At 45.2% G+C, this 16183-nt stretch overlaps 1 long non-coding RNA gene across 1 annotated transcript in view; it reads left to right on the forward strand.

Annotated features, from left to right (window-relative positions):
• LOC138570178 (uncharacterized) overlaps window positions 1-8828 on the forward strand; it is a 70979-nt gene extending 62151 nt beyond the window's left edge. Inside the window, exon 2 of the long non-coding RNA XR_011303415.1 lies at window positions 8202-8828. This is a non-coding gene — a long non-coding RNA (uncharacterized lncRNA). The remainder of the gene's footprint in view (window positions 1-8201) is intronic.
• Window positions 8829-16183: the final 7355 nt, after the last annotated feature.

The raw sequence follows: 16183 nt of genomic DNA on the forward strand, positions 1-16183 counted from the left end.
TTACATTTTTAGTCTCAAATAAAGCATATGAGGGTTTCTTATGTGTATTAATTTTTGGCTCAAGATCCTTTTCCATAGAGTCTACTATAGGCTCCAATATAAACGGTATGGGCTGAAACTCTTGGACAGTGGGTTCGATGGCCAATACAATCTGTGTAGACACAGACTGTTTGACAATTGTTGGTATATTTGCATTAATCAAATTTTCTAATCTATTAGAGATTATATGCTGATTCATAAATATCTGATCAAACTGATTCGAATGTGCTTCCGCCTTGACAACCAAGACTTCGAAGAGCTTGGCCAAAGCTAAGATGGCATTGTTCATAGATGTAAGAGCTATGTTCGTATTTACAGTCCGGGAATCATTGGGACGCATATCAATGGAGGCTTTTCCAGTTGCCCTTCTAGGAGTGGGAATAGTAAAGGAAGGATTCGCTACTGAATCAACGGGGCTAGCGTTCGTAAATAGCGCAGGGGACTTGGATAAATCTTCAGAGTTCATGTGAGAGAAAGCGGCAGAGGAATTATTCTCCAAGTCAATAACAGGAATATCCTGAGGCACAGAATCTACAGATGACATAGCAATTGATGTATCACTTACAGTTATAACAGACACATTACAAACTTCAGATGGAGGTGCCACAACACCAGTTAATACATTCGTAAGTATAACACTATCAGTAAGCGAAACATTTTCATTAGCAAAATTTACAGTTAGACCGGAGACTGGCATTGATTTACAGGACTCACCAATTCGACTTTCTCCCACATGAACCGAAGACATTTCCTTGTCAGTTGGATTTTTATCACATGTGTTGATACACACAGGATAACCATGTGATAAGCTTTTCGGATTCAAAAGCTCTGTTGCTGGTTGTTGCAAAGAAATCCCTGCAGACTTTCCAATTGGTACTATTGTTTGATCAGCACGACTTGGATCTTTACAAAAAGGGCGAATGTCCATTCCATGGAGAAGCTGTGCTTCACTTTGTCTCGTGCATCTGACGCTTGTACGTGGAGTAGAGCTGAGACGAGATTTTTTTATATTAACAGAAGCAGGAGATTTAGAGTAACTGGCGCCATTAGATCTATGTAATGTAGTTACCGTCGGCATACCAGTTTTTAGAGAGTTTAAATGTCGTTTCATGGTTGATAATGAAATTTAGATTGGATAATAAAAAAGCAAATGTAGGCAATCGATATTATATATGGCAATATATCTGTAGTTTTTCGCCCCTTGCCGCGATGAACGCGGCGAAGCGGCAAAGCGGGACTTAGACCGGGACTTCGCCGGTGCGCGCGCGCGGTGCGCACGCGCGTTTCGTTATATAGCTCCGCCCAAAGAAAAGGTAAGCGAACCAGTGCCTACAAAGAAAACATAAGTATATTATGTGAATGTCCAGCAATGTCCAGTTTGCTGAGTATGTCTCTGAGTATGTCTCTATCTGTAGTCACCTTCTGGTTGCCGTAGTGCTGAATAATGGGCGGTTCAATTTGCGGCAAAGTTCACAGGTAGCAGGTAACAGGTAGCAGATAGCAGGTAGCAGTAGCAGCGTCCTCAAGCGGCAAAGCGGGACTTAGACCGGGACTTCGCCGGTGCAACCAGCATTACACTTGACATCCCACCAGCCCACTGTGGCATGGAAGACTAACCTTGCTAACTGGTCTTTGCTCTCTGGCACTCTTCTTTAACCAGGAACTTTTCGTTGTCTACTGTAAAAAGTGCAATTGGAATATGTTGTCAGTCTCATTACACAGCAATATATCTAACTTCATGACTTTAGTGCATCACACACGATACAGGATGCATTTCAAATCCAGACTTAATTCCCCCCACATCCCTGCGGCCATTCCCACCCACTTCCAGCCTGCCCAGAACACATCCTCCTGGAATCTCTTCGAGGTAACGTTATCAAGCATTACCATCACACTGTGAGACAGAAGTGCCCGTCAGTGTTATTTCAAAGCAGTCTTCTGAGTTAATGCCTTCTGCAAGTTGATTTATAAGCACTATGAGTGTCCGTCACTGAAGTCCTATTAAAACAAGCAATCGCTAATCCAACAGTATTGACTTGCTTTTAACACAACTGTGTATAGGAATTGCCAGGTGCTGCTGTTAGTTGGTAATTGCAAGGCCTTTGTCAGTGAGGAACAAAATGTTGTGTCCTGTTCTGTCTGGCCACGCTCTGTAGGACAGCCAGGTCGAGTCACCACAGCCTAACATTTTGGATTGTGGTCGGGGAGGAGGGCTATAGCCTCATCAGCTCCATGGAAATGGTGCTGCGCCACTACTTCCAGCAGACAAGTGGAAAGCAAATAAACAGAGGGGCTTGAATTCAAAGGTGTAACCCTGGTTGAAACCCCTCAGTTTACTTTTCGCTCGTCCTATGACCCCAGGAGAGAGGGGGGGACAACTCTATACTTCTCCATGGAAGGAAGTCATGAGGCCCAAGACACAGGGGCAATGCAGTAGCAGTAACTGCAAGAGCCCATAATACCTAGCCAAAAAATGAACTCTCTTGGAGGGGTCATCATTCCTTGGTTATGCCACCCACACATGGTGACTTAATAAACCCACAAACAGAAATTAAACATCAGAACACTACCAGGAGTCAAGTCCTACAAATTAAAGTGGGGGGATTGATTCATCAACAAATGCAATGGCATGTGATGTCACCAGAAATTAGCATATCAAGGTGAAATATGCATATTTCATTAAATTGGCTCTGCATAACCACCGAAATTGCACAGGACGACTAGCATTTGCCTTTCATAAAAACAACACCCTTGATTCAAGGCTGGGCTGCATGAGCCCATTTGTAAAACAATTTGAAACGAATACAGTTGCATGATACCAATTGTAAAGCAATTTGAAATGAATGCAGCTATGAGCATCTTCATTTGGTATCATGCAGCCCATGATACCAATTGAAGACTCTCATAGCTGTATTTATTTCAAATTGTTTTACAATTGGTATCATGCTGATACCAATCTAAGCTTTTTTGTCAGCTCAATTAATTCTCATTTTTTCTGCTTTTGCCATAGAAAATCACCTTTTGGAAATCAATTTAGTACATTATAATATCTAAAATGTCTTAATTTTCGAGACATGTTTTAGGCAAAAAGAGTATCAGTATTTGAGCTGCCCCAGAGCCTAGTACTCCCTCACTCTCTCTCTCCTTGTATCTCTGTGCCCTGTTTCTCTCTCTATCTCTTTCTCGCACTCTCTCTCTGCCCCCCACACACACACACTCTTTGTCTTTCCTTGTCTCTCTACACCCTCTTTCTCTCTATCTCTCTTTCTCTCTTACTCGCTCTCCCCCACACACACACACACTTTGTCTTTCCTTGTCTCTCTACACCCTCTTTCTCTCTCCATCTCCCTTTCTCTCTCGCGCTCTCTCCCACACACACACACAAACTCTGTCTCTCTGCACCCTCTTTCTCTCTCTATCTCCCTTTCTCTCTCTCTCTCTCTCCCACACAACGCACAAACTCTCTGTCTCTACTAGTCCCTCTGCACCCTCGTTCTCTCTATCTCTCTTTCTCTCTCACTCTCTCTCTCCCAGATACACACACACACACACACACTCTGTCTTTCCTTGACTCTCTGCACCCTCTCTCTGCACTCTCTCTCTCTCTCTCTCCCTTCCTCTCACACTCACTCTTTATCTGTCCATCTATGGGTGGGAATCACGCTGCCAGCCAGGTGCATGGGCTGCATGTTACCAAATGAAGACGCTTATAGCTGTATTTGTTTCAAATTGTTTTACATATGGTATCATGCAGCCCATGATACCAATTGTAAAACAATTTGAAACGAATACAGCTACGAGCATCTTCAATTGGTATCATGGGCTGCATGTTACCAAATGAAGACGCTTGTAGCTGTATTCGTTTCAAATAGTTTTACATATGGTATCATGCAGCCCATGATACCAATTGTAAAACAATTTGAAACGAATACAGCTACGAGCGTCTTCAATTGGTATCATGGGCTGCATGTTACCAAATGAAGACGCTTGTAGCTGTATTCGTTTCAAATTGTTTTACATATGGTATCACGCAGCCCATGATACCAATTGTAAAACAATTTGAAACGAATACAGCTACGAGCGTCGTCAATTGGTATCATGGGCTGCATGTTACCAAATGAAGACGCTTGTAGCTGTATTCGTTTCAAATTGTTTTACATATGGTATCATGCAGCCCATGATACCAATTAAAAACAATTTGAAACGAATACAGCTACGAGCGTCTGACAATTGGTATGATGCAGCCCAGCCTTCAAGGCTGGGCTGCATCATACCAATTGTCAGACGCTCGTAGCTACGAGCGTCGGAAAGCAAACGTGTCTTTTTCGCGCTCATTTAATGATTTATAGCGGCAATTGCGTGAAATGGCACATTTTGCTATTTTTTTTTTTTTTTTTTTTTTTTTGCAAATCGCAAAATCGCCATAAGGTGGATGGTCTGCCTAAATCAACACTGACCACACAGAGCATCAGTTTATGAAATTATTTTCTCAAGGTCAGAGTTGACAATTGTAAGGTGCAGTAATGTAAACCCAGCAAGATTTATAGCTGAGGTAGTTGAGGATGGTGACTATGCTCATGACTGCACACAAGCCATTGAACATTAGAGAAAAGTTGAGGAAAATGCGCTAAAAGGGGGGGGACATAATGTACATTGATGGGTCATCAATGATCGATCAAAGCGATGGTAGAAGGATAGGAGCAGCAGTGGTTAAATTGACAGAAGACTGGATGTATGTGCCAGTAAAGTGTGTTCAGCTACCACAACATTACTCGGCCCAAGCCGCAGAACTAGTGGCCCTAATTTTGGCATTAAAAGAGAGCTTTGATAAAAGAGTGACGATTTATTCCGACAGTGCATATGTCATGTCAACAGTCCACTCAGGATTAATAAAATGGCAAAGGAGAGGGTTCAGAAGAGCAGATGGTATGCCAGTACAACACACCCTACTACTTGCAGAACTAATTGAAGTAATTGATGACCCAAAAGAGATAGCCCTGGTAAAGTGTCAGGCACACACCAACGGAGATGACCCCATCTCAAAAGGTAACGAAACAGCAGACGCACATGCTAAGCATGCTGCGTATTTTGGAGAAATTTGGACCCCCCCAGAAAACGGAAAAGATAGGGGGAGGGTGGGAACGAGACAAATGTTGATGAAGGATGGGTACACACACATCCCTGAAACGCAGATACTGGAATTACAGGCAGCAGCACCTATGGCAGAAAAGGAGCTATGGGTAAATAGAGGATGCACAATGTCTCCTACTGAGGCATTGGGGCATCAGAGTAATACAGGAAAGGTAGTGATGCCCCTAGCACTATTGAAAACCGCTTTAGCTCAGCTACACCATCCAGCACACACAGGGAAGGAAGTGATTGCAGCACAAATTAAGGAGGCCTGGTTCTGTCCCAAGATAAATTCACATGTTACAGCATTTATCAGCAATTGCCTAATGTGCCAACAGTTTACAGCCGGTCACACGCTGCAAGTGATAAAAGGTACTATACTCTGTCCAGAAGGTCCCTTCCTGCACTTACACATTGACTACGTTAATATGATCAACGTGTGTTAAGGACAAAGATACATGATCGTTGTGGTGTGCCCATTTTCAAGGTGGATTGAGGCTGGATCCTGCTCTCATGCAGACGCATTCAGAGCAGCTAGATTTTTAGTAAGAGAGGTTTTCCCACGGTTGGGAGTTTGCGAAGTGTTGCGGTCAGACAATGGCCCACACTTTGCTAATGAAATGTTCGAGCACATAACTGAAATGCTTGTCATTAAACATAAATTTGCATGCACATACCACCCGCAGTCCAACGGTATCTGTGAACACCTGAACGGCCTGCTAAAAGAAGTGATTGCCAATATACAGCAGACAACTAAGAAAAGCTGGTTGTACTGCCTCCCCTTGGCTCTGTTTGAACTAAGAAATAGGCCAGGATCCGATCACCACCTCACTCCCCACGAGGTGGTGACTGGTCGTCAGATGCGCATTCCATTAACGCCAGCATCAAGGGCCTTCACAGATCATGAAAGTTCTGCAAATGTTTTTGGAGATGAAATGTATGACTACTGTAGGGGAGGACTGGTCCAGGAGACCCCCCCCTCGCCTGCGTTTTCTCCCCAGGTGAGGGCCATGGCTCTTTTGGGCGTCCCCTCATGCCACCCGGGCCCCGGTGGTGAAGGATTCACCCACTGGAGACATTGCCCGCACGTATTAATTGCCCACATGTATTAAAATTTAGCTAGGCCCAGAAACATTTTTGTCTGGTAAAGATGGTGTGAGCTCAGCGCACTGTAGCGCGGCCCCCACCCTTGGAGGGTTTCAGTCATCCTTGTTGCCGCAGCACCCTGGCAGATCCGCTGGGAGCACGTTCATGACGGACATGAGCTAGCGTAATACACTAACATTGTAACAGTTCACCTCCCGCAGTGTATCATCGCTCCCAGTATGACCCGGCTAGCAGGCCTGGGCAATGAAAAGAACAGTAAAATAGACATCAGGTGGCAGATAGTCTTTATACATCAATGTTAAGACCACTCGCAAAGTATGCTTTCTTCCACAACATGCCTAATATTACAAAAGCCTGTAAAATGTATAAAATATAAGAAAGCATGCTTCCATGATATAAGCAATGGCGAGCCCACACCATTTCAGTTGGGTGCTAATAATAAAGGAACACACCAGGAATCCATTTGTTACGTGTATCACTGGGAAACTTACACCCCATGGGCTCGCGCCATAACTGTACTAATGCTGCTAGAGGACACAAGAAAGACGAATGTAACCATACCGAGGGCCCATGTGAAGGATGCACGAGAAGGCGCATGTCATGTGTGCATGTCCAGGCCCCATATGGGCCACCACCGTCACGAATAGTGGCGGGGTACTTTCTATGTTCTCCACCAATCCTAATTCTACCTCACTTATTGCAAGTATATATATGCCTATAACTAAATACTGTACTTATTAAAACATAATGTATGAATAAGGTGCTCAGACTGGGTATAATCGAGACACATCCAGCAAAGCTTAAAATGCATGTTTTGTATTGCTTACAATAAGTATTATAGAGTGTTCAAATGTTTGTGATGTTTTTACCTAAATCGGCAACACACGAGGGAGATACCTTTGTGAAATACGTGCAAGGCCATTCCCCCTCCCACCCCGCGAAGGCTGCCAAGGCATGAGAGCAGAGACCGCGCCGCGCTGCTTTACCTCCCCCAACCAGACTGGAGCCGCTTCAAAGACTTGTAACCCCCTCTGTAGCACCCAAGGCCGCCACCCGCCACCTGCATTATTTACAGCACAGCAGTAAACCTCTGCCTGAACACACGCGCCCCCTCGTAAACCTCGCAACCCACCGGACCATCTCAGACTTATGGCCCTGTGCAATCAGGACACCTAACACTTTGACAACACACAGCGGAACATCCATAACAACTTCTAACAAGGCAGAAAGACCTGTACCGCCCGTCCCAGGCCCTGAAGCTTAGCCCCTCGACCTATGGCCCAGGTCAACAGGACACTGGTAACCATGTCCTGACGTATTACCTCCAGACCCCTCACAAGGTGCATTCCTCCTGTGTTGCATTAACCTGTGGTATAACCTATTGAAAGATTTACTAAAGAAGATAATATTGAAAGGACTGAATGACTGCAGTGTGCATGGCCTAGGGCAAGTAAGTCAGGAAAAGACATTCATCTCTGTCACTGGCCGCTATGGCACAACAACACCGCCCGGATGAACTCCGCCACCCTGCCAGGCCCAGCCCAACCCACGAGGCTGACCAGTGACGTCTTCCAGCCAAAGCCAACCACATCGCAGCAGCACCTATAGTTAGTCGTCGCCACCCAATCCCCTTGAACTTGTGCCCCCTATAGTGTGTAGGTTTTTGATGACGTTTTTTGTAAATATATACGCCTGTCTTTGCTATTGTCAGACAGAGCGCTCTCGGAGTTTGCAGAGTTCTTTGCATGCCCTATTCTGATTGATAAACTCCCATTTACGCTCACCCGCACTCTGTCTTGGCCTTATTCCCATTTTGGGAGAGTCCTTCATTGTCTCTCATTGCGGGGAGGATCGTGCTGTTTGGGGACGCTTGCTTTCACTACGTGTCTTCCTTGATTACTAGTGTTGCCTTTATCTCTCAACAGCCCGAGCGCACGCGGTGCGGGTCGAAGATCACCCAACCAGAAGAAACAAACGAAGACCAAGAGCAGCAAAAACAGTGGACCATTCCGGAATGAGACAACGTACTCCATCGCAATTTCAACAGGAAGTGTAACAGCCCCAGATTCACGGGGCCCCACTTGGTGGAAGCAGTGGGTCCCAGAGCCGTTAAACTAGCCGATAAGAGAGTTTGAAACCACCTCCACGAAGTCAAGCCCTACAAAGGCCAGACCCGCCCTCGTGTTGACGACAGAGCCACCACTCCAACGCGAGCATCAGCAACACCAACAACAGACAAAGACACAGCAACAATTGTGACACAGCCCCTGACCCCTATGGGTCTGTTAGAGAAAGCCCAAGTGTACCACCTGACCCGTCCTTATCCACTAACATTTCCTCCCATAGGGGACATATACTAACCCTACTACTCGGGGACCCAATCCAGAGTGCCGATAGGTTTTGTGACAACTTTTCCCAGGTGACGCGAGAAGCGCGTCATACTGCTGTAAAAAGGGCCTGCGAGCCCCACTAACAGTGAGAGTCTCATCAGATACATACAAGCTGAGACCCATCCCTGCCGTTATTATAATAAACAGCAGTATTCACCTTGCTTCTTGTGTGTGTCTCATACTCTTTTTGGGGACACGGGAGGAGTTGGGGCCTCCACAGCCCAGAGGTCTGCGGACGGTACTGCCGACACCGGGTGAACCACCCCAACAGCTCACCTGGGCTTTGCAGTCATGCAATCTTCTACAAATCCCTCTGTCTGACAACATAAATACCAATCAGGCTATTAAGTAGGGGTACTTGTTGGTTGTCATTAGAAACTCCCCAAATACAACATCTAACCAGGTTTGTAATTCTTTCTGGTTAGTGCCAGTACCGTGAACTGGTGTAGCAGTATCAGCAAGGTGACTCCTAAACTCTGCTTCACTCTCCATGTCCCTCGCATCCTGTATATCACCCTTATGCTCATGTGTACGTACATTAGAGGTGAGGTCAACAGACAGGCACTTTTCAGTCACCGTCTCATGCGTGGTCACTACATCCCCAGACGAATCGAGTGCAACCATTCCCTGCGTATCCGAGGGCATCATGCCATGTGGTGTGCCCACTTGCACGATCTCAACGTCACCTGCCCTAGTAGGATCATTGTCTCTGTCTTCCCTCTGTTCCCCCTCCCTTGCCTTGTCGTGCCTTGAAACACTTGTGTATAGGCGCGTTATAAATGCCATATCATATCACTGACATTAGCGCTACAGTGGCTACCTCATTTGTTTTCTTCTCAACAGCGTCAGCTATATGGCTCCCAAGATCTACCTCTTGGCACTCTAGAATACAGGACTTATCAGCGGGGATGGAGGGACTCATTACCATTTAATTGAATACAGAGCCAATAAACTACAACAAGATATTTACGTCCAACATGGTCTCGTTCGCCGCCTCTTCGGCAATTGCGTTTAGACGTTCTTTTTTGGGTAGTATTTTGTTATCTTTGTCAGTCTCTTTTTAGTTGTTACATTACTTGACACATTTATTATTATCGTAGGGGAGCAGGTCTTGCGGTGCCTCAGGTGATATATACACTTGCTGCTATCCTTCGGTGTCAGCAGGTTTCCCTCTCAGTATAAATGTATTCCTTTCTTAACACAGCATACCTTCCTACACGCCGTAGGTACTGAAAGGATTATGAATTCCCGCATACAGAACCTCTTGAAAACAATGGGCCTCATTACGAAGCTGGCAGCAGCGGAATGAACGGTGACAGTAAGGTACAGGCACCGTTCATTCCGAGCCGCCACATTATGAGTTTGCTGGCGGGTGGCGGTATGCACGTCTGGGCCTGACCAGATGTGCATACCGCCACCCTCGAGCTGACCAGGATGCTAACAACAGACCCGTCATTAACGGGTCCGTTGTTAGCATCCACCCCATTCCCAGTGAGCCCTATGGAGGCTCGAATGGGGATGTACCAGGTCTGGGTCCCGAGAAAAGGGTATTACCGGACCCGCAATAGTCGGAATGGCCCGGTAATTCCCTTTTTTCAGGACCCGGACATGGGTTTGGAGGCAGCCATGCCGCTAAGAATGGCATGGCTACCTCCAAACTCGTAATGAGGCCCAATGTATTTGAAACACTTTGCAGCAGAGGTGTGATGAAGACCAGGAACCCTGTGTACATATGAGTCAATACAGTGTTACAGTAGGATGTTCCTCACTCCAATTAAACACAGGGCACTTGCCCTACTATAAAGGAACTGTATCATGACAGCTTACAATTGTATTTCGGCACTGGGTAACTTAATGTAACATTTTCTTTATTGGCGGGGGGGGTCCCCCCCAACCACCAAGGGCACCCCACTAACTCTAACCCTAACCCCAACCCTCACCCTAATCGAAATCCAACTAAATATATTCAATGAAAGTGCATTTCAATGGAAATGACTTTCAATTAATACATTTTATTGGATTTCAATTCGATTAATCCATTTTCATTGGATAGTCTAGATACCCCACTTACCAAGTACTAATTGAGGGTTAAGCAACTGTAATGAATGTAACAGCCTTCTGCTGCCAACAACTTGATTGTACTATGCAATGCCTTAACAAAGCCAGATAAAGGGAGAAACAGCACGTGCCACTACCAGGTTAATCTTGGCTATCATAGGCTTCTAACAAGGCCTTTGCACCATTTAGCACTGGTCTACAGTACCTATAGTTTCTTAAGGATTTTGCAATAACTTCCATAACATTTGGTCGTATAAAACAATTGTATTGTCTTGAATCCTAGCGCAGCACTTTACCTAACTGCTTCCACACTAATTATTATGAATTGGGATCCCATGGGATTTTTACGATGTGGCATACATCCAAAGAACTGCGCAGTGTAGTACTTTCAATGTACCCCAAGCAGTAAATATCTGATTTCAGCTCATAATTGGGTGGTATTTTATTTTTAAATTGTGGTATTTAAAATAATGAATATTTTTACCTTTACTGTCATAGGCATGCAAATGAGCAAAGCCCGGACGGGAGACTTTCAGAGCAAAATAAGGACATTCTGAAGATGCTCGTGCAAAGGCGCTCTCAATCAAATGTCACTGATGATTCAGGTTCAACATCAATGCCACCGCCACATCCTCTGTGAGGAAGCAAGAACTCGCCAGCTGGTTTCCAGAAGACATCTCTGAAACTCTGATGATGATGCAGCAGACACAGCGCATTAGATACCTCCTTCTCCCTCTGATCCAGCGGTCCATCGCAACCAGGCGGGGTCCCCCAAACAGATCTTTCACAAAGTGCACCAAGATATGTGAGGTTTATACCACTGTGGCCAAGGGAATGAGAACATCAAGAGAAAAGTTGGGAAAGCATCACGACATTGGAGGTATTAACAGTGCTAGTTTCTCAAAAAGCCGCTGTAGTGGCCAGCACCGATGCCTGTGTGAGCTGTGGTTAGTTCCCACTTTGAAGTCTCAAGGGACTCTATAGATAATGGAAGAATGAGCCGCAGGTGATTTTCCACTGGAGGTCATGCATCAATTTTCTGCGGCAATGCCTCCATGCAAAGAGGTATTACTTTCTGGTTATTTGGCAACTCAGAATCAGAAGGACCGCAAAAACTGGTGGTATTTATGCTGCTTCCAACCTTTTCAGTTGCCTCCAAACTTGTAATGAGGCCCTAGGTCTCTCCAAGGGCTTTAGTCTTTGTATCTACTGGCTCTGGAGCCAGGGCCATTCCTTGGACCATACGTCTGAACCTCTTCTCAGCCAGAGGAATACGATGATCCTTGTCTTGCATGAGGTCCAGGTTTATGCAGGAGGCATCAGAATCCAAAAAGGCTGGCACCTCAGTTGCTTTACACAACACATCAAACTGCCTATAACTAACCAAAAAGTCTATGATAGCCAGGTGTGCCAGAAACTTGAGGAAGAGAAACTTCATGGTAAACATCTCCTTCCTCAATCCTGTTGGGTTTTCTCATTCCCTGCCACCTTTCCAGGGCATGAAGCACAATGCCCTATCAGAAGTCCCTTCGCTCCACTCTGCAACACAAGTATAACCCCAGTTGCCACCACTGGCCATGCTCCACCAAGGTCAAGCCAATCTGCACCAGTTCATCTGCTCCCAATGAAGGCTGATGGTTTGAGGCTCAGCCCAACGTCACTTGTCTGTTCTACAATATGCTTTGGTGACACAGATGCACCAGAAACCCTTTGCTTCACCGTCTCCGTTCTTCTCTTCATGAGTTGAGAATCTTTCTAGACTACGTATTCAACTAGGCCCTGAAGGGTGTCTGCTAGGGAATGTTCCTATGCAGGGCAAAGACCACAGAAGTGATTGATGGAAATGATTGGGCCGACTCTTCTTAACGACTGGAGAGCCCTCTGGATAGCATTCCATCCCATTGCTTTCATTTCATCTATTAGCTTGGGCCGACTCTTCTTAACCGCTGGTGAGCCCTCTGGATAGCATTCCATCCCATTGCTTTAATATCACCTATTAGCTTGGGCCGACTCTTCTTAACCACTGGCGAGCCCTCTGAATAGCATTCCATCCCATTACTTTCATATCACCTATTAGTTTGGGCCGACTCTTCTTAACCGTTGGCAAGCCCTCTGGATAGCATTCCATCCTATTGCTTTCATATCACCTATTAGCTTGGCCCGACTCTTCTTAACCACTGGCGAGCCCTCTGGATAGCATTCCATCCCATTGCTTTCATATCACCTATTAGCTTGGGCCGACTCTTCTTAACCACTGGCGAGCCCTCTGGATACCATTCCATTCCATTGCTTTCATATCACCTATTAGCTTGGGCCAACTCTTCGTAACGACTGACGAGCACTCTGGGTAGCATTCCATCCCATTGCTTTCATATCATCTATTAGCTTGGGACGACTCTTCTTAACCGCTGGTGAGCCCTCAGGGTAGCATTCCATCCCATTGCTTTCATATCACCTATTATCTTGGGCCGACTCTTCTTAACCGCTGACGAGCCCTCTGGATAGCATTCCATCCCATTGCTTTCATATCACCTATTTGCTTGGGCCGACTCTTCTTAACCACTGGAGAGCCCTCTGAATAGCATTCCATCCCATTGCTTTCATATCACCTATTATCTTGGGCCGACTCTTCTTAACCGCTGACGAGCCCTCTGGAAAGCATTCCATCCCATTGCTTTCATATCACCTATTTGCTTGGGCCGACTCTTCTTAACCACTGGAGAGCCCTCTGAATAGCATTCCATCCCATTGCTTTCATATCACCTATTAGCTTGGGCCGACTCTTCTTAACCACTGGAGAGCCTTCTGGATAGCATCCCATCCCATTGCTTTCATATCACCTATTAGCTTGGGCCGACTCTTCTTAACCACTGGAGAGCACTCTCGGTAGCATCCCATCCCATTGCTTTCATAGCACCTATTAGCTTGGGCCGACTCTTCTTAACCACTGGAGAGCCTTCTGGATAGCATCCCATCCCATTGCTTTCATATCACCTATTAGCTTGGGCCGACTCTTCTTAACCACTGGAGAGCACTCTCGGTAGCATCCCATCCCATTGCTTTCATAGCACCTATGCTATTACAGAAAGGGGCCAACCACATAAAAATCAGTCGACCGCACCGTCAAAAACAGCAGCCCATCCTGAACTACTGGGTCACATCTCCTTGTCATGTGAACACATGTAACTCCAGGTTACATGTTCAAATCCCAGCAGGGCTAATTCAGTTTGTCAGTAACAGTATTGAATGGCTTTGCCCAAGAATATATAGGCGGAATAGAAAACCAGCTATTTGAGAACTAGCTGGCCTGAGGTCATGGGCTGTGGAAGCCCAGGGCCTTTCCCAAATTCCAAAGTGACGGCAAAAACATGCATGGAGCAATGTGATAGACAAACTAGCCGTTCATGTGCCAAAATAAGGAGCTGTCACTTCTACCCATCAGAGAAACCGGGATGTGATGGCAGATAAGCATCTCCTTATTTCTGCCTGGCTCTTGGTCACATACCTTATATAGTCTTCAGCTGTCTGTGTATTGGGATCTGTATTTCTGTCGAGGCCCAGCGCTGAGCCTAGGCAGTCTGTGCTGTCGCCCAGGTCCACAATGTGATGTGGGCCCTGCAGACAGCAGCTTCCACGGCATACTTACTGCCATCAAGAGGGACAGATTCCCATCACAAGGCCTGCCCATTCTTCCTACCCCGCCCGTGTGAGGCCATGCCAACTGTCCCTCCCGCTTCCTGTGAGGCCCTAGACACAACTCCTATCCCCCACCCCTCCCATGCCACAGTAGAGTCAGACCTACAGGTCCCTCTGGGGCCTGCAAATACTACTTCACATTAACTTTGTTATTGACAGAGCATTTAAATTAGAAGCTATTTGTTAGTGATAGTTCATTTTAATGCCATTGTTTCTGCAAGACCCTGGTCAATTTTAACATGTGTATGATAAGAACTGTGATGGGGGAATATTTCTTATGAAAGCCCACACAATACTTTAATTAGGTACCCAAACATGTGCATCTTTCAAGTCAATTAGAAATTTGTCAAACCAAAAATCATTTTTTAAACTGTCTTATTTTCATGTGTGCTTGACAAACCAAAAAGCATTTTCTTTTTTGGGGGAGATTCACATTTCTTCTCATCATACATGCAGCATTCCTGTGTCAAACAGTTCGAACACTCAGGTGATCTTATGACGCAGAATATTTTGATTTGTGTTCAATGTATACAGAAAAAACTGAGAGGCCATTGTTTAGCCATCGTGATACTTATATTCTTCTATTCAAGATGTGGAAAAAGCTACAACTTCTGTATGCTTATCATACTTCTATATATATATATATATCTATATTTTTTTTATTTACTTTTGTATAATCAAAATAAGATTTTTACAAGTCTTGACCGAGTCAATGAAGGTAATGAAGAAGAAGAAAGGCGAGAACAAAGACAAACAGACGACAAAACGAGAAAGAGAAGCAGGTAGGACCAAAGCAGAGCAGAGAAATCATAAAGAGAAGCTGACAATCACCAACACAAGGTCGCCCGGATATTTGAAAGACATTGGCGCCGAGTTTTCGTCCAACTAATTTGGTTGTGAATTGATCTTTTTAAAATAAATCTCCAACAGCTTTGCTGTGGTAATGGTCCATTTTGTGTTTACCCTGCAATCAAACGGTTCCAGTATACGTCCTCTTCTGCAATGGACAAATCTACACATAGCGGAGTCAGGTATGCTGCTCTCTCTTGTCTCATTTGCGGACACCGCATCAGAAGATGTCTTAGAGTTTCTGTTTGTTTCAGAGCCTCGCATAGTTTGCACTCGTTAATGTTAATCTGTAGTCTGATGGCTAAGATTTCATGAGTTAGGAGCAAGTTCAAACTTGCTCTCATGAAGGTTTTCATCAACCGTTTGTCCGGAAATTTAGTACAGTAGGCCAAGGGAGTTTTTAGTGTGTTAACATTTGTTGGCAAATGTTTTAGAAGTTTGTTGGCTTCTGCTTTTTCTAGTGTTACGATCCAATCTTGGCATTCCATTTTGAATTTGACTCTTTGCGGGTTTGTTTTCAGATCACCTTCAGTGCAAGCTAGATCACTCAACTTGGCTTTCTGATCCTTCACCCATGTGTTGAGTATATTGCAGTGGTGGCTTTTAATCTCTTCAGCAATCACCCTGTATATAGGTAAGCTGTCAGGCAGCAGGGTTTTCCTATATGGTTACATAGTGCTCTGCTCCACTGTTGCAGCTAGGGACAGAAGACCAAGTTCCCGCCTAATTACTGCCATTGAGACAGAATTAGGCAGGCCGAGAACCGATTTCCACGGGTGGCCTTCTAGTTTAGGCCAAAGTGACGATGGCATGTTTAAGGTGACGTCCATCCCGTATGTTAGGGTCGTCACCACATTTCCTTTGTAGAACTGAAAGACATATATATATATATTTGTTAGAGTGTTTTCTCATGA

Source organism: Ambystoma mexicanum, chromosome 2q (assembly GCF_040938575.1).
Source record: "Ambystoma mexicanum isolate Mex_15411 chromosome 2q, UKY_AmexF1_1, whole genome shotgun sequence".
NCBI classification, from domain to species: Eukaryota; Metazoa; Chordata; class Amphibia; order Caudata; family Ambystomatidae; genus Ambystoma; species Ambystoma mexicanum.